At 35.0% G+C, this 19,956-nt stretch overlaps 1 protein-coding gene across 1 annotated transcript in view; it reads left to right on the top strand.

Annotated features, from left to right (window-relative positions):
• PEX7 (peroxisomal biogenesis factor 7) overlaps positions 1-19,956 on the top strand; it is a 90,880-nt gene that overhangs the window by 67,102 nt on the left and 3,822 nt on the right. The window lies entirely within an intron of this gene.

Genomic DNA, 19,956 nt, shown 5'->3' with positions numbered 1-19,956 from the left:
ACAATCATTAATCCACCCCAAGCCTTATAGATGATTTTTAATAGCATAATAGTACCTGTTGTTATCCCAGTTAAAAAAAGTGGTACTATACCTATTGAAATGTGGCAATACCAAACAAAGGGCCCTAAATAAATATTTTCCTTCTTATATATTCCTGTTAACCTATACTCTGAGCCCCAGACTGTGACCTGAGGTCCCCTCTTTGGTCATGGCAGTATCTCATCCAGGTCTGAGGAGTGCCAAGTGTTTTCTAAACCTTCCACACATAGACCATCTTTATTAAAAGGTACTTTGTTTTCAGAAGATTTATTAAGCAAATTTTATGAATCCTTAAATAATAAGAGATTTTATTACAAGTTTGGACTTTGGTGGTACCACCCATCTCTTTCAGTTGAATAACCAAATTCCATTTGTACTAAGGAAATGGTTGCTATTGAGAGCAAACAGGAGTGATGAAGCAGGGGTCTTTGAGCTCTAAATAAGCAGCAGGTTCACTGGCATAATGTACAGTACAACTGCCAGAAATCTGTACTGAGTTAAATCATGGACATAGTCTTGGGATTTGGAAGGACCTTAGAAATAAGACCATTTCCTCTCACTCATTTATTCTCTCTACATGTATTTTTGTAAGTCAGACCTTGTGCTAGGTACAGGGATTAAGTGGGGAATGAAAATAACATGGACCTTGCCTTCATAAAGCATTTAGTCTACTGTTACATCAAATATCTCACCAATGAAAGTAAGTGGACAGCTGTGAGAAGCCTATGAAGAAGTACATTTTTTCCCCAAGAATTCATAATCAGGATAGATATTTAACCTATTTAAGATATATGGAAGGAAGTAAGACAATCTGCTTAATGAATAGGCATTAACTTCATGAAAAGACAGAAGGAAGATCATAAACAGACAAAAGTAATAGTATGTCACAGATCATGTATAAGAGGGAGCATAGCTATTACTTGAGAATGAAATAAGTTATTTCTTCCTTATTTATGGGATATTATTCAACATTAGAATTTAAGAAAATGTTTACCTGTCAAGTTTTCAAAAATTGGGTGTTGAGATTATTAACTAAATTTTATGTTTCTCCCTATTCTTTAGTGTTAGTCATTGTTCTTTATATAACTTTTTGCTATGTGCTGTAGGTCATACAAATGAAATATTGAAGAGTTTTTATTATTTAATGTGTCTTTTATTATTAATGCATTTTTAATCTTTTAAAAGTATTATGTAGTTAACTATTTCTCTGTTTCTCTTAATGCTCTTTTGACATTCATTGATTAATCTTTCATTCTGTCATATTTATTGAGTATCCCCTACAGTTGTAGGGCTTAGTGATGTTCAGCATCTTTTCTTATACCTGTGGATGATCTGTATGTTTTTGGATAAATGGCTCTTCTGTCCACTTTTTAATTGGATTGTTTTTTTCACTATTGAACAATATGAGTTCTTATGTAGTTTGGATATTAGCCCCTTATTGGATACATGATTTTCAAATATTTTCTCCGTTCAGTAGGTCACCTTTTCAATTTGTGGATTTTCTTTACTGTACAGCAGTAGGGGTTTTATGATTTCAGGTCTTATGTTCAAGTCTTTAATCTATTTTGAGTTTATTTTGTGTAAGATAGTTGTACAGTTTCATTCTTTTGCATGTAGCTATTTATTTGTATATTTAAAAGACCATTCTGGCTGCTGTGAGAGAATAGATCACAGGTAAGTTAGAAGCTAGGAGGCCAGTTTAAAATCTCTTGAAGTAATGCAGGAGAAAGACAATGGTGACTTAAAATCCAAGAGATACAGAGATTGAAAGATGGAAAGATGGAAAGAAAATTGCTGGAAATTTCATATGGTTCAAGGTAATATTTTGGAGATAGTAGGATTTGCTGATAGATTGGAGATGGAGTATGATAGAAACAGAAGAATCAGTGATTACTCCTGAGATTTGGATCTAGAAAACAAGGTGAGCAGTGCTTTAATTCCCTGAGACAGGTGAAGAGGAGGTGACTTGAAAGAGGAACAATCAAGAGTTATGTTTGTGATGTCTTCTGTTAGACATTCAAGTGGAGATATCAGGTAGACACATATAGACTTTTCTACCTTGGTGAAGAATTTAGGGTAGAGATACAAATTTAGGGAATTTAGAGCATATAAATGATTTAAAAAGTTTTGGGGCAGAGTGAAATTATCTAGAGAGAATATGAAGAGGCTCAGAAGAAACTCCCTCAGAGAAGAAAATTCCAGCTAAGGAGATTGAAAAGGAATGGCCAATGACAGAGAAAAAAACAACAACTATGAAGTATGGTATCTTTGAAGTTCAAAGAAAAAAATAGTTCAAGAAGGAGGAAATTCCCACATATGCTTATAGGTATGTAAAATGTGCACTTTGGAAAAGTTTGACAGTTTCTTAAAAAGTTGCATGTGAATTTCCCATATGCCTTCAGCAATTGCACTCTTAGGTATCTACCCAAAAGAAATGAAAAAATATGTCCACACAAAGATTTGTACATGGATATTCATAGCCAGAAAGTGGTAGCAATCCAAATATCCATCAGCTGGTAAGTGGATAAACAAATGTGCTATGGCAATGTAATCTAATACTATTCAGGAATAAAAAGGAACAACTTGATTCATGCTACAATATGGGTGGATCTCCAAAGCATTATGCTAAGTGAAAGAAAGTAGATGCAAAGGACTAAATATTATATAGTTTTATTTTTATAAAATGTCCAGAAAAGGGGAATGTATAGAACTAGAAAGGAGAATAGTGGTTATGGGAATGGGAAGAAAATGGGAATTGTCTGCAGATAGACACAAAAGATCTTTTGGGAGTGATGGAAATGTTCTAAAACTGGATTGTGGTGATAGTTGAACAGCCTGTAAAGATACTAAAAATCATTGAATTGTACACTTAAATGAGGGATTTTTATGGTATTTAAATTATACCAATGAAGCTGTTTAAAAAAAGGGGGAATGGGCAGGACTTCTGATTTTTGCTAAGATGTAAAAAGATGAAAATTATTCCTACTGAAAAAATAAGAAAAAGCCAGATAAACTACAAAATCAGACTTTTCTGTGAAGCCATCAGAGAGCCGATATGTTAGGGCAAACCAGTAGCCTGAAATCCAGAGACAGACATTTTCCTTCAAAGAGAGATGGGACACTACAACAGTTCTACTTATGGCAGAAAGAAAACATAGCTGCTATACAAATGGAATCTAGTGGAAAAGGCAGACAGCAGACATGGACAGATGAAGAATTTCAGCAGGGAGATGAACAAATAAGAAACAATCAAATAAAAATTGTAGCAACTTTTTAAAGTACAGTTTTAGAGATTCAGTCCTTCAATATACCCATCAGAAGACTTCAGTGAATTTAGAGATAGGTTGGTGGAAATTACTCAAGCTGAAATGATAGAAGGAAAAAAGAATTGGGAAAATAAAAGAGAGCAGCATCCAGGAATTGTGTTGGACAATATCAGATGTTCATACATATATCTAGTAGGAGTTCAGAAGGAGAAGAGAGAGAGCATAGGGAAGAAGAAATATTTAAAGAGAATTAACAAATGATGAAAGCTGTTAAACCACAGATTGAAGAATCCCAGAGAACCCCAAGCAGGATTTAAACAAACAAAACGAAAAAAGCAAGTCATACCCATATTCAAACTGCTAAAAAACGAAAATAACAAGAACATCTTAAAGGCAGATAGAAGAAAAAAAGAAACAGCCAAAAGAATAAAGATAAGAATTACAGCAGGCTTCTTGTCAGAAACTGTGAAAGCTAGGAGATAATGGAATGTCTTTAAAATACTGGATGCAAAAACTGAATCCCAAATTCCATACTCAGTGAAAATATCTTTTGAATATAAAGAGGAAATAAGGAAATTTCCACACAAATGAAAGCTGAGAGCACATCTGTGCTGCAAGAAATGTAAAAGGAAGTTCTGTCAGAAGAAATATATCCAAAGTAAAACACGAAACCATGAAAAGAAAGAGAAATGGAGGAAAGGAGAGACAGTGGGGATGGTGGAGGAAGGAAGGGAGAAAGGAGAGAAAAAGTAAGAAAGGGAAGAAAAGAAAGAGAAGAAAAATAATCTCTGTAAATGACAAAAGTGAGGTGAATATGTAAGACACTTATTAATTTTATCACTGAAAAGTAATTAACTGCTTAAAGATAAAATAATAGTTATGTGATATATTTGCATGTAATATAGAGTTTATATTATATGCAAAGTAAAATGTATCAATAGTAGAACAAGGGAGAGCTAGGAATTAAAAGTATACTGTTGTAAAGTTATTACTACATATGAGGTGATATTATTTGAAGGTAGATTATGATAAATTCTGGATGTATATTGGAAACCCTCTGATAATGTCTAAGAAGTTTTAGAAAAGGAGCTATAACCAATAAGCCAATAGTGGAGATAATTATAAAAAATAATCGGTTACCTCAACATAATAAAAGCCATATGGCAAAAACCCACAGCCAACATCATAATCAGTGGTAAAAGACTGAAAAGTTTTTCTCTAAGATGAGGAATAAGACAAGGATGCTCACTTTAACCACTTCTAATCAACATAGTATATTGGAAGTCCTACCCAGAGCAATTAGTCAAGAAAAAGAAATGAAAGTCACATAAATTAAAATGAAAGATATAAAATTATCTCTGTTTGCATATGGCATGATCATATATGTGAAATCCTTTAAATCCAAGCATTTCAACAACTATATTAAATAGTCTAGACACCCAAATTAAAAGACAAGTTAAAAGTGGTAAGTGGGAAACTGAGAAACTCACTAGGTCAAGATTATGTGACCTATTGGATTTGGGATTTGGAGAAGAGATTTCTTAATTCCAAGTCCTAGGATCTAGTTACTTTCTGCATAATATTTTTGGTGATGAGTTTGTAAGTGTTCTTTTCCCCACAAATTTATCCTTTTTTCCTCCATTTTATTTATATTCTATTTTGGAGTTTAATTTTACTGTTGTTTTATTATTTTAAAGACTTTTTTATTTAACTATAGTTAATATGCAGTCTTATATTGGTTTCAACTATACAAAACAGTGATTCAACAGTTACACACATTATTAAATCCTCACCCCAACTAGTGCATTTGCTATTTGTCAACATAGAAAGATGTCACAGAACCATTGACTATGTCCTCCATGCTGCACCTTCATCCCTGTGATCAACTTATGATTGAGATCTTTATCCCTCTCATCCACACCAGCCACCCACCCCAACCTCTCCTCAGTGGTAACCACCAGTTACTTCTCCCTGTCTATGAGTCTACTGCTGTTTTGTTCACTTGGTTTTATTTTTAGGCCCCACATAGAAGTGGAATCATGTGGTATTTGTCTTTCTCTATCTGGCTTATTTCACTTAGCATAATACCCTCTAGATCCATCCATGTTGTTGCAAATGGTGGAATCTCTTCATTTTGTGCCTGAATAATATCTGTTGTACATATGTACCACATCTTCTTTATCCATTCATCAATTAATGGGCAGTTAGGTTGCTTCCATATCTTGGCTATTGCAAATAGTGCAGCAATAAACATAGGGGCGCATACATCTTTTCAAATCAGGGATTTTGTTTTCTTTGGGTAAATTCCTAGGAGGGGAATTACTGGGTCAAATGGTATTTCTATTTTTAGTTTTTTGAGGAACCTTCTTACTGCTTTCCACAGAAGTTGCACCAATTGACATTCCCACCAACCGTGTAGGAGTGTTCCCATTTCTCTACACCCTCACCAGCATTTACTATTTCTTGTCTTTTGGATAGTGGCCATCCTGACTGGTCTGAGTGATATCTCCTTGTGGTTTTAATTTGCATTTCCCTGATGATTAGCTATGTGGAGCATCTTTTCATGTACCTGTTGGCCATTTGTATTTCTTCTTCAGAGAAGTGTCTGTTCGGTCCTCTGCCGAGGACGTCGATTTTTTAATTGAGTTATTTGGTTTTTCATTGTAGAAGCTTATGAGTTCTTTATATAGTTTGGATGTTAACCCTTTATCAGATAAGTCATTTACAAATATATTCTCCCATACTGTAGGTTACCTTTTTGTTCTGCTGACAGTGTCCTTTGCTGTAAGAAGCTTTTTAGTTTGATGTAGTCCCACTTGTTCATTTTATTTTGTTTCATTTTCCTGAGGAGATGAGTCCAGGAAAAAATTGCTCATGCTTATAGTCAAGGGATTTTTGCCTCTTTTTCTTCTAAGAGTTTTATGGTTTCATGACTTACATTGATCCACTTCGAGTTTACTTTTGAATATGGAGTTAGACAATAATCCATTTTCATTCTCTTACATGTAGCTGTCCAGTTTTCCCAACACCAGTTGTTGAAGAGTCTGTCTTTCCCTATGGTATATTCATGGCTCCTTTATCATATATTAATTGGCCATATATGTATGGGTTTATATCTGGGCTCTCTTCTGTTCCATTGATCTACTGGTCTGTTTTTGGGCCAGTATCAAATTGTTTTGATTACTGTAGCTTTGTAGTAGAGCTTGAAGTCAGGAGAATAATACTCCAGCCTTTTTCTTCTTTCTCAGGACTGGTTTGGCTATTCAGGGTCTTTTGTGGTTCCATATGAATTTTAGAACTATTTCTTCTAGTTCATTGAAAAATACTATTGGTTTTTTCATAGGGATTTCATTGAATCTGTAAATTGCTTTGGGCAGGATGGCCATTTTGACAGTATTAATTCTTCCTAACCATGAGCATGGGATGTATTTCCATTTATTGGTGTATTCTTTAATTTCTCTCATGAGTGTCTTACAGTTTTCAGAGTAAAGGTCTTTCACCTCCTTGGTTGGGTTTATTCCTAAGTATTTCATTCTTTTTGATGCAATAGAAAATGGAGTTGTTTTTTTGATTTCTCTTTCTGCTGGTTTGTTGTTAGTATATAGGAATGCAACAGATTTCTGTCTATTAATTTTGTATCCTGCAATCTTGCTGAATTCAGTTATTAGTTCTGATAGTTTTTTGGTGGAATATTTAGGGTTTTCTATGTATAATATCATGCCATCTGCAAATAGTGACAGTTTAATTTCTTCCTTACCAATTTGGATGCCTTTTATCTCTTTGTGTTGTCTGATTGCCATGGCTAGGACCTCCAGTAGTACTATGTTGAATAAAAGCAGTGAGAGTGGGCATCCTTGTCTTTTTCCCAATCTTACAGGAAAAGCTTTCAGCTTTTTCATTGTTAGGTATGATGTTGGCTGTAGGTTTATCATATATGGCCTTTATGATGTTGATATATGTACCCTTTATACCCATTTTGTTGAGAATTTTTATCATGAATGGATGTTGAATTTTGCCAAGTGCTTTTTCAGTATCTACTGAGATGATTGTGTTTTTTTAAATCCTTTTTGTTAATGTGGTGTATGATATTGATGGATTGATGAATATTGTACCATCCTTGCATCCCTGGAATAAATCCCAGTTGGTTATTATGAATGATCTTTTTTGATGTATTTGTGGATTTGGTTTGCTAATATTTTGTTGAGGATTTTTGCATCTATGTTCATCAGGGATATTGGTCTGTAATTTTCTTTTTTTGTGTGTGCTTTGTCTGGTTTTGGTATTAGAATGATGCTGACCTCATAGAATGAGTTTGGAAGTATTTCCTCTCTTCTACTTTTTGGAATGCTTTAAGAAGGATGGGTACTAGTTCTTTAAATGTTTGGTAGAATTTGGCTGTGAAGCCATCTGGTCCTGTAGTTTTGTTTTTTGGGAGTTTTTTGATTACCAGTTCAATTTCATTGCTGGTAATTGATCTGTTCAGTTTTCTGTTTCTTCCTGGGTCAATCATGGAAGGTTGTATTTTTGTAGAAAGTTGTCTATTTCTTCTATGTTGTCCAATTTATTGGCAATAATTTTCTCTAATAATTATTTGTATTTCTGTGGTGTCCATTGTGATTATTCTTTATTCATTTCTGTTTTTTTTTGTGTGTGCATACACTTTCTTTATAAGTCTGGCTAGGGGTTTATCTATTTTGTTTATTTTCTTCAAGAACCAGCTCCTGGTTTCATTGATTTTTTTCCTATTGTATTATTCTTCTCTATCTTATTTATTTCTGCTGTGATCTTTATTGTGCTCTTCCTTCTACTAACTTTGGGCTTCATTTGCTCTTTTTTTTAGTTCCTTTAGTTGTGGATTTAGACTGTTTATTTGAGGTCATTCTTTTATTTTTGAGGTCAGCCTTAGTACTGGCTGTCTTTTGAGCTGTGTGTTTCCAGACAAGCCCAGGTGTCTTCACTTAGTCATCGTGGATTTCCAAGAAGGCAAGAGCAAAAGCTGCAAGGCATCTTTAGGACTAGAGTTGGAAGTTGCACGACATGCCTTCTGTTGCCAAGCAAATCACAAGGCCATGCCCTGATTCAGAGAGTGAGAGACTCCACCTCTTGATGGGAGTAGCTGCAAAGAATTTGTAGCCATTTAAAATCTATAGCATTAGCCTTTTGTTGGCATAGTTGGTAGTTCATGTTGTTTTTGACATACTATATTTATCCTTTATTGTCACAACATGTGATCAGATTTACTGATTGTTTTAATTTAATTTCACCCTTTGTTCATAGTTCATTCTCTTAGAAGGTGACCTTTCTGTCTTCTTTCAAAACCTCTTCTCTTGTGGTGATCTTAACAGCTGTAGGACTTAACAGCTGATGTTACTGTAGGGCTTCTGTGTCTTAATATATTCTCTGTCTTAGAATTATCTGTGTTTTTGTATTTATAATTCCTTTTTTTCTTTTTTAGCTTCTCCCTTCTTAAAGACCTGAAAAATGAGATCCAAAGGCATTCTTGTGTTATACTTCTTTTCTTCTTAACAGAATATAAAAGCTTGTCTTTAAAGGTTTAAAACTTGACAAGTAAGTGTCTGGGGTCATTCTTTAAGGATAATTGCTGAGAATACTATATGGTTTCTCTTGTTAACCAGGCTGAAGCTATCTTTCACTTCAGAAAATTTTTCTTTGATTTGCTTCTCCTCTGATCATTATTTTTACTGGCATTTTCTCTTTTCTCTTTTATCCTTGTTTTTAAATTGGAAACCCTTTTTTCTGTTTTTAAGTTTATGATTCTAGACCTTAACCTACCCATTTGTATAATTGGAATTTTCCATATTAATGTGTTTTTAGAGTTCTTGACTTTATGCTCTGCAGTCATTAACTCTGCTCTTTCAAATACTTACTGATATTTAGTTTAGCATTTATAACCTGGGTACAGGCTTATATACGGTTATACATTCCTTTTGGGAGATAATTATTTCTCTTTTTAGCCTCGTTTAAAGTAGACATTATTAGTTCATTCCAATAACTCACCTCTGTATTTTTAGTAAAGTTTATCTTTTTTCCCATGATGAAAATGGGAATTACATCTAGAAGAAAGATAAAAGATCACCCATGGTCCCATCATTCCAGAAAGAATCTGTGTTATACAACACTAACTAATGTGTTTCTTTTCAGTTCTTTTGTTTTTAGAAATTTTATCTGAAGTGTAACATCCATATTGGAAAATGCACATAATTTAAGTGGTCAGCTCAATAAGTTATCAAGAAGTGGCCACACCTGTGTAACCACCATTCAGTTAAGATATAGAATGCTACCAAGCATCCAGAAAGCCTTCTCATGCTTCCAAATCTTACCACTCTCTCCTTCTCAGAGGTAAATACTCTTCCAGTCATTTTCTCTATGTGTGCATATTTTTCATAGTTGTAGTTACACTAAATACGTGTACTTTTCTTGAGGGACTCCCAAAATTCTTGGTGAACATAATCTTTAATGAATGAATATCCTAGTCTATCCATAATCCGAACCTCTAAGTACTATAAAGATTTTTTCCTCAAAATAGGGCAGAAGAATTTCGTGTATTTTCATTTTGTTTCAGTGGAAGATGCTTAGATTTGGATATGACTTAAACTAGTTCTGTAGATGTGTTTTTAAAAGTATCTGGCTTTGTTTATGTTCTAGGAAAAAAAATATTAGCAATATATACGTATATTGAATCATTATGTTGTATGCCTGACAGTAATATAATGTTATATGTCAGTTATTTCTCAATTTCAAAAATTAGGTAATAAAGAAACAACAACAAAAAAATAGGTGTCATTTAAAAATTCAGCTCATGTTTTGATTCAAATCCCTATTCTCACCATCTTAGATGTCAGGTTTAAAGATTGACAGTGGATCAAAATACTTTAATATTCTTGCTGTGAGACCAGAAGATGAGATTTTAGAGGAAAACTAGCATTATTGGTAGTTAGAATATCTGTCCCCTGTTCACCTTTTATCTGAGGTGACATATTCTGCATCTCTCACAACCTAGCTTTAGAGATGGAAAGAACATGTGCCAGAAGCATCCAGTGTCATTAGTCTCTCTTGTTTCCTCTTTGATGCTTTCATAATTATGTAAGTTTTAGCTTAAAATTATATAACAAGTGCTTGTTTTCTCCGAACCATTTAACATTCTCCAAGTCCAGCTCTGAAGGATCTTGGTGTGCTATTGAGATGGATGTGTTAACCTGTGTCTGCTCCCCTGTGCACTCCATGGACAACCTTTGCAGTGAGAGCTTCCAGAATTGTTGACACCTTAGCCTTTGCTGCCTCTGGGCTCTCAGACCTTAATTGCCCACTCTCCTACACATTTTCCTTTCTCTACACTGTGGAGCATTGCTTCTGCAAACCAAGTAATAGCACACCACAAATTACTTTTTCAAAAACCTTCATTTGGGCTCTTGGTCCCACTCAATTTACCTCTGAAGTCTTCTTGATTTTCTAGTCCATTGACCACAGTACCTTTTCTCAGCCTTCTACAGTATCTGACACTCTGGACATTTGACCTTACCTCCTAACTTATTGTAAAAATAGGTAATATGTTTTTCTATCTCTACCACCTCAAAATATTTATGTTTTATCCCTATTTTTCCTTCTTTCCAGTGAGTTCCTAATTTTCTCACTGGCTTCTTCTTCTAGATCTTTGCTTCCTCATTTATCTGCTGTTTTTTAGATCTTCAGTCAGTTGTTTTTTCTATTTTCAAAACTAACTTGACTTTGTTGTCCTGTCTTCACCAGTAAATTTGATTTCTCTTCTATTATTAGACATGAAAAATTAGTAGTTACCTGTAGCTTGTAGTTTCTCAATATCAACACTCTTTTTCAAATCCCTGTGTCTGTCTCCCTTTCATCATTCAATTGAAGTTAAGCCAAAAAAAGTCACTGAAAAACTCCTGAAAACCAATAGCCTTTTCTCATGCTTCTTTCTTCTTTAGCTATATAGTCTTATGATTTTTTAAAAAGAGAAATCTTCCCCTTTCGTCGTTTTAATGCTAACCATACTAACCTCTTTTTCTTTACTAAATGTCTTCATCTCCTTTGCCAGTTTCTTCCTACATTCCTTGCAAAAATAGGTATTCTCAATCTCCAATTCTTACTCCTCTTTCCTTTATGGAGACTTCCCCCTAAAGCTGTCATTTATTTATTTGCTAATGATGCTTGACCCATTTTTCCATTTGCCTGTACTGTGTGATATCAAATAGATGTCTTACTTTTCCTCTAATTTTCCTAACCTAGTAATTGATTGCATAATAGGGATGACTAGAGACCTGAAAAGCCATCCTAATTTTCTTGCCTTTTTACACCCCTAAATTCAACTGGTCATCAAGTGTGTGAATTTTTCCTCACCAATATCTCTGAAATTGGAACTGTTCATATCTAGCACCACTGCTTTAGATAAGCATTTATTAGCATCTCTGCCATGGATTTTTCTGCAGTAGCTTCCTAACTGGCTTCTCTGCTCTTTCCATTATTGCACTGATTTCTCAACACCACTTCTGGGGAGAACTTTCCATAATGCAAATCTTAGCCGGTAACCTGAGCTGTATCAATGGCTCTATCAAAGGTAGGAACAAGATGGGAATTACTATCATTACTGTTAATCAAGATGGTTCTTAAAAGTGTAGCCTTTTATATATAAGAAGAAAACAAAATATAATACAAAATTTTAAAAGGTAGAAAATGTTACCATTATTTGTACTTTGTGATTGTCAAATGTTATAATCCAAGAACACCAAATTTAAACCTATTAAAAATAATGAGTTCAATAAAAAGATCAGTAAAAATATATACACAAAAATGAATACCATGTAGATACCAGTAATCATCAGTTAAAAAATAAAATGGGAAAAATTGTTTCTACATGGCAGCAACTGTGTGTGCATGTATGTGTGTGTGCATGTACGTGTATGATGCATAGAGGAATAAAAATAAAAAATGTGCAGGATCTAGGTAAACCAAATTATAAACCTTTACTAAGAGACCTTTAAAAAAGACTGGAATAAATGAACAGACATATGTTCCTGCAATGGAATACATTTTTTTTTCTTATTGCTGCCATTTTTAGGCCTTTCTCATTTAATAAAGGTCTTACATTTGCCTCCTAACAGGTCTTTCTCTTTTTGGAAGTCATGGTCAGCCACTCCTATGATGTTCTTTAATGAATCTGACCATTAAGCTTTTGCCATACTGGTTACTTACCAGTTTTAATTCACAAATCAACACAGTTAAATTGTCGTCTTCATCATGTTGTCTCAGAAACCTTTAAGAGGCAGCTCATTACCTTCAGGGTACAGTCTGAACTTTTGTTTTTAATTGAAGTGTTATTGGTATACAATCTTATATTGGCTTCAAGATTCAATATAATTATCTTGCTTTCTCATTTTCTTTCTTACCATCCTATGTAACCCTGCTATGACACACCAATTATATTTTATTATTTGTTATCTCTGTTTTTCCCTTGCCTTCCTCCACCTCTGCCTGTGCAAAGTATTTCTGCTTTTCTAAGTCCAGGACAAGTTATCTTCTTTCTTTCTTTTTTTTGTTTTTGGATTCAGTAAATTTGAGTGCCAACAGTGTTCCAGGAGATACACAGTGATTAAAGCAAACTATCTGATATATATGTACTAAATAAAATACTGAACGAATGAATGAAATGATTTTTTTTTATATTAGTCAATTCTTTCCTTACTTTTAACTTAAACTCCATAATGATTTACATAAGAAACCATATTCTTCTCTGTAGTCCTTTCCTATTGTAAGCGGGTTAAGTAAAATGTTCTTTCTTTAGTCCATAATTTAATACATTGCAACATAATGACTGGGCTGCTTTTTCAAAATTTTGAGTTGACTGTTAGTGATTTCTTTCATTCTCTTTACATCCTTCTACCTGTTATTCTTGTTCATTATTGCTAAAGAAGCCATATGTCATACAGATAATTAGAGTAGATTGAACAAGTTTCCCAAGGGCAAAGCAGTTATCCACAAAATGGCAAGAAAAGAATATAATGATAAACAGAAAATGGAAAACTTGTCAATAAAAATAAATCTCTTAACAGGTCAGTAGGAATTCTTTGTTATATTTATAGCCATATTAAATCATTTGAGATAAATTACCTTAGTGGCATCTGTAAACATTTTAATAAAATGGAGAGAATTCATCAAATTAAGGAATATAAATTCATTTTCTAAAGTATACATCTATTTAAAGTATGGTATTTTCATCATAATGTTTCCTTTCCAGAATTAGCAATTATAGGACCATTATTATTGAGGACCATTATTATTATCAACAAGTCTTAATTGATCCACCAATGATAAATTTTTATTATAAACTCCTTACTGGCTGGATTTGTTTCTTTAATATCATTGGGTCTGCTATAGAATCTAGCCCAGTACTTTGCATATAGGAAATGCTGAAATATTTGTGTATCACAGTTGCTCTCAGCATTCTTCATATGATGTCATGATGTGTATAGCATAGCTCTAAAAATTAATAGTCTATATTAATAGGTAATACATTTCTATTTAATTTTTCAAGAATTCTTCCTTACATGTTTTTAAAGACATTGACATATTAGGGCAATAGCCAGAAATTTGTATTTCTAATTAGTGTGCATATTCTTAAACTTAGGGATTTCTATTTTACTGTTTAAAGTGAAAATAAAAATAGAATTTATGTGGAATCTTACTTTCAGTTATTTTTCACTACCCTAGGAGACAGCAGTCTTAAAAAATACTAATGAAGATTGAGTCTCTCAAGTTTTACACTAACAAACATAACATTTTGACAAACCAGTTTTCCTATAATGTTGATGAATTTAATTCTGAATTTTAATGGAAAGATTTGCATTTTGATCTCAGATTAAGGGAAATTCAGAGGGCATAGGGATGAAATGTACCAATGGGGCTTATAGGTTAAGAAACGAATTTTCCCTTTGAATAACCTTGGTCAAAAGAGGTACAGCCCGGAGGCTCCTATTCTGTGGTGTCCATGTACACACTCCCCGTAAGGAAAGACGGTCAAACAAGATAGGCCTTGGCAGGCAGCCTTCAAGAAACTCTAGACAGAGTCAGACAAGAGTCACAAAAAAAGGCTCTCTCAAAATGTGTCAGGCAGCTGCATCTGGGGAGGTCTGTCCCTGCGCACTAGGTGAAAGAAACCTCAACCCAGACAGGGCAAGCGTTGTTGACCCTGATCAGGAAAAAATTCTTGACCAGGTCAAACAAGTCCAGCAAGAAAGGAATTCATTAAAGCAAGAGTAGAAGCAAATGTCAGCAACAAAGAACAAGGAAGAACAGAGGGAGAAAAGGCAAGTTCATTGAACTCCTGCTCAGCATAGGGCAGATCCCTTGCCAACTCCTGAAGCCAGGGTCATCTGGCATCCAGTGCCTGCTTGATCTTCACAGCGTGGGAATTATATCCCTACCACCACAGGATTTGGGGGAGCTGTGGACCACTGGATGGAGTGGTTATGTTCTGAGAATTTCCCCTTCCCTACTGGTCTGAGGGAGAAAAGGATTGTGTTAAGACTAGAAAGCTGAATGAAATAACAAAGTGACAAAGACATTTACCACTGGGAGATGGAGGTTGGAGAGTTCTTGTCTTTATCATGAAAAAGAGTTCAGAGACAAGTGCAATCGGCTTCTGCAACAAGAAAGTTTATTTGATATAAGACAGTACACAAACAGGAGCGTGGGCAACCTCAAAGAGGAGGTGCACTTAAAGGTTTAGGGTTTGGAGTTTTATAGGGCCTTTTGGGTAGAGGTCAGCATAAGGCATAATGTATACAGGTGATTCATAATTCCTTTGAAGCTTTGTCTTAAGAACAGGGTTATTTAAGTGACTGATGATTCCGATCTTGGCATTCTTTATCCACATAGGTTCACTGACACTTTGGAGGTCTATTTCTCTCATCCTGATTACAAAGTTACTTAATTGATTACGGTGCTGGAAGAAGAGGAAGAGTAGCATATAGATTAAGTTAAAGAATAAACTGGGCCTTTTTCACAGGCTAAGTAAATTTTACAATGGTATGACCCCTGTCCCATTTCCCTGCTCTATCTCAAAAAGAACAAGAGTTCCATCAGAGGAGTTATAATGCAGTTTAGTTGCCTTAAAGCTAGAACTTAGTTTTTCACTTATTCTTAATTACTCCACTGCCTAGAATACTTTCCTTCTCTCCGTTGTATTCTGCATACTCCCCTCCCCACAAACAATAAGAACAACAAATGCTCTTTGGCTATTTCTCCTTTAAGCCACAGCTTAGATAATATTTCCACTTTAGCATCCACTTTACTAACATTTGGTTACAGTGACACCTTCCTTACTTCGCCTGGACCCTATAATTCCTTTATCATTGTTCATTTTACTCTGCATCGTGTCTATTTATTCACCCTTCTCTCTTCTGGATTCCAGATCTGAGGGGTCAGAGACCAGGCGCATCTTGTTTCCTATATAGCCTCCTCAACATAGTTCTGACACAGAGGAGGTGCCCGATAATTACTGAATAAATAGATGAATGGAAGCATATGTATGTATATGAATTATGTTTTAGATAGCTTTGTAATGCTGAGAGATGTTGACTCTCAGCTCCTGGAACATAAAAGAAAGCTCCATGTGAAACCTCTCTGGGTAATATTCATGACACTCAAAAATCCCATATATCCCCCAAATTCTAAATCCCCTCTTTGCCTTTACCTGGATCACTGACCTCACACCTGAAAAGGTGCTCTTTCCTATGAGTGAAGCTCACTCTATTGAACAAAAGTTTTTGAGGAGTAAAACCACGCATACATGGAGTCATTCATTCAACAGCATTTACTAAAGGTTTGCTATATTCAAAACACAGGGAACACAGATATATAATTGCTGACTCTAAAAAAAATCCTGTTCAGGCTTAGTTGTGCAAATGTGTTTATATCCACATGTGAATGTTGTTAGAAAACTGTATTGCCCAGCACATTTTCATTTTCTCTTTATTATCATAAAGCACAGAGCCTGATTCATTGTGCAAGTGTTGTAAAGTGTTCAGCTTTGATGCCTGAAAGCTTTTGCTCCATTTGTTTAGAACAGATTTCCTTTTACTCTTTATTTACTTTATTTGGCCCTATAGGTTAATCTGTAAACCACTTCATCCCATTTAGAACTCAACAGGGTGCAAATCTCAAAAATACTGTTATTCGTATCATAAATGATCAATAAAATTGTCTTGTGTTTAGGTACAAATTTTGGATACTGACTTATATAGAATAGAATTAGGAAACTACATAAATTTTTGGTTTAGGAATGCTTCATGTAGAGCTCATGTTTTTCTTTAAAGATAGTTTAGTTGTTTCGTCTTTGTTTTCCTCCCAATTCACAGTTTTCCTACCATATATCAGCCTTCCAGATATGAAACTTAGATTTTAAATAAAAATGTGAAAATGTGGCACAAGGTGTTTTCCATTATATTACTGGTAAATTAATGTCTTCTTTCTCCTCAAGAAAGGAAGAGAATTCTTCCTTTAGAAGAAATACCGGAATCCTGCTGAATTTTTTATTTCTCTTCAGTCAACAACAACAAATTTCTGCACATAAAGTATGCCCAAAAACTCCAGGCCATGCACATGACAAAAGCCCAGTTTAAAAAGTTGACATCAGAGATTTTATCAGAGGTTCTCAATTCTGGCTGCATATTAGAATGTTCTCTAAGTGATTATATTGCTTACCTGGAGATGCTCTGGATTAACTTTTTTGGAATTGGGTTGAGAATCTGAAGGAATTGATTCTCTCTCCCCTTTCCAAAAGTGTATATACACACAAAACATTGCACTTATGAACTATATGAAGCCCATCTGTGGACCTTGGTTTAAAGGTCCCAGGCTGTAGATACCAAAGAAGCTGGTCCATCCACATTTTGAGAATCTGTGCTATGAGAATGGGGGCCAGTCGTCTGTGTCTTACAAGCTCTTGAGGTCATTTTAATGTGTGCTAAAGCTTGAGAACACTAGTCTATAGAAATGCCTCTAGAAAACTACATCTAATAGTATATGCTTTTGGCTTGAGAGTTGAGATGTTCATTAAAAAACACCCATATGAAGAATGTCTTTGTATCTTGTAAAGCCACTCTTTTGGCATTGAATGATTTTTGTAATGGAGACATAATATATATTTCTTTTATAGTCAAGTGCTAGGAAAACCTTTATCTCCCCAGATTAACTGGCAGATAGATTATGATATTTACATATTTTATATTATTATTTTCCTTTTTCACCTTTGCTGCCAGGAGGTGTAGAGCTCAATTTCATGCCCAATTTTAGCAATTACTCTTAGCCTCTTTTTCTAGTATAATTATCTGCCCATTCTCCCCATCCATTTCCTGATTGTTCTTTTAATGAAATGGTTTTTCTCTTACTGTGTTATCTCCTATGGGAAAGCAAGGGTTATTATGTTCCATAGAAATAATGGTTACCCTGCTGAGGCAAATAAGCTACATCCCTGTATGTGCTCATACTGAAGGATAATTTTCAAAATGGCGATCATGACTCATACAAATACAGTATGAACATGTGTCAAAAATTTTATGCAACTCATAAAAGATTTTACAACTAGCTCAAAGGAACCAAAGAACAGACACATTAGGCAACGCTGAATGCTGAAATGAATTTACTGATAGGTGCAAAACTGGTCAGTATCCACAGGGCAATCAAGTGTAATGTTTGGAATCATCTTTTGGAGGGGGAGGGGGTAGAAGGAGGCATCAGTTACACCTCCACAGGGCAACATTCATTTGCAACTTTAATGGATGAGAATCATTTGATTACTATCAGTTTTATATAACTTTCAGAGTTGTAAAATAGTCCAGTCAAAAACTGAAAGGCTTAGATCCCTGTAGAATGAGGTAACCCAAGGCCAGTGCCAGTGTTCCACTGGAAGAACCCCTAGCAATCTTTCTGCTGATTTCAAGCTTTCACAGTTTTCCCTGACAGCAGGTAGTGGACAAAGAAGTGAGTCCTCCTACAGGAGGCTGAAACTGAGAAAGGATCTTTGGTAGATAGAAAGCAGATATCCTATTACTGTCTGCTCATTCTCTATCCAGAGTCTGGCCTTAAAGGAGTCTTCATGGCCAGGAGTGCATTCCTGGGGACGGGAGGGAAAGATGGCTTCGGTCATGAAGAAACAGAATGGGAGCTAGGAAAGATCCCGTGCTTTAAGCTAAAGAATGAGTTAATCTCGTCCTGTAAAGCGGGTTATTTATTTTCATGCCATTTAGTCCACTTATTATTTTTTGGGTCTTTTTGTCAACTCTTATTTTTAGCAAAGTCTTTTTTTTTTTTGTCTTTCTGGCTGGCCTCTGATGAGTAGCAGAGGACAGTAAGAAGCAGGCCTGTGTTTACTCTGTCATAGAATCAAGTGGGAAGCAGTGCCTCCAATGACCATTGGGTGGTAATGATAATGAAAGCCCTCGCTCCCTCCCCCTGGGGACCATACAGTCATCTTTCCTTCAGGAGACTTCCTTGCCTACCTTGGAGAATATGGAACCTCTGTTAGTTTAGTGAAATGCTTTGTCTCTTACCTTATTTTTGTTATTTTTTCTATGGTAAACTTTAAAAAACTTGTAGCACTAGATTGTGTTTCATTAGTTAATGGAGAAATACTATTTGCATTAATTTGAACCAATCTATTCATAATTCTGTATCATGCAATTTTAGGTCTTCTTCATATTACCAATCAAATATATGTGAGCATTTCCTGATTCAGTGGCCTAGACATTAGTTAGTTGTTATAAGTTCTGAGTAAATAAGAAGCTTGATTGATAGAGTGCTAAATAAGAGTTCAGAAACATAATTTATGGAAACCTTATATTAGATGCCAGTGTCTTATTTCTCTGGTTCTTTTCTCTACAATAGTTGACACCATATGGATAGGTCCAGCACTTGAAAAAGTATACATAGATGAGACAACAGTAAATTAATATAATGATCTTTGTGTCCCGTGGTACAAAAACTTGCAACTGCAGGATTAGGCAGATAATGAATATCAGTTTGCCTTTTAAGATACACTATTACTAATGGTCAGACTCAACAGATTTAGGTTCTGGTTCTAGCTCTGCTACTCTAATGTGAAACACAAGAAAAAGTTAATCTCTGCAGTCTTAATCTATACACATTATTTGAGCAAATATTTATTGAGTCATTATTATATTGTAGCAGGACATAGTGTATGCCTTCAAAGAGCTGAAAACACACGTGTCAATAAGTAAGTACAGCCGAATACTATAGGGACTATGAATGATTTCGGAGAGGAAGTGATGCTTGAATTCATTCTTCAAAAGAGAGATCGCAACTCCAGGAAGAACAAGGCTGAAGAGCAGAGGAATGGTGGGGGTGGGGGTGGAGGTGGGGGCAGGAAGAGGGGCTATTCAGGAGAGGGGATCAGTAAAAGGACAAGAGCATGGAAGCATGAACAAGATGCCTGGATTTGAGTGCTTGAGCCTGGTGCAGTGAGAAATGAAGAAGCAGGTAGCAACCAAATCTTCTAATACTTAAAACATTTGACTAAAAGGTGTCTAATGCTGTAGCTTAGATTCCGATCTAAAATATCGTTAGGGATGGAGTTAATATGTTCTGATTAATCTGATGG

The sequence above is a fragment of the Manis pentadactyla genome, chromosome 12 (genome assembly GCF_030020395.1).
Source record: "Manis pentadactyla isolate mManPen7 chromosome 12, mManPen7.hap1, whole genome shotgun sequence".
Classification (NCBI taxonomy): domain Eukaryota; kingdom Metazoa; phylum Chordata; class Mammalia; order Pholidota; family Manidae; genus Manis; species Manis pentadactyla.
The sequence above is the reverse complement of the archived record's forward strand: the minus strand, read 5'-3'. Positions and strand labels throughout refer to the sequence as shown.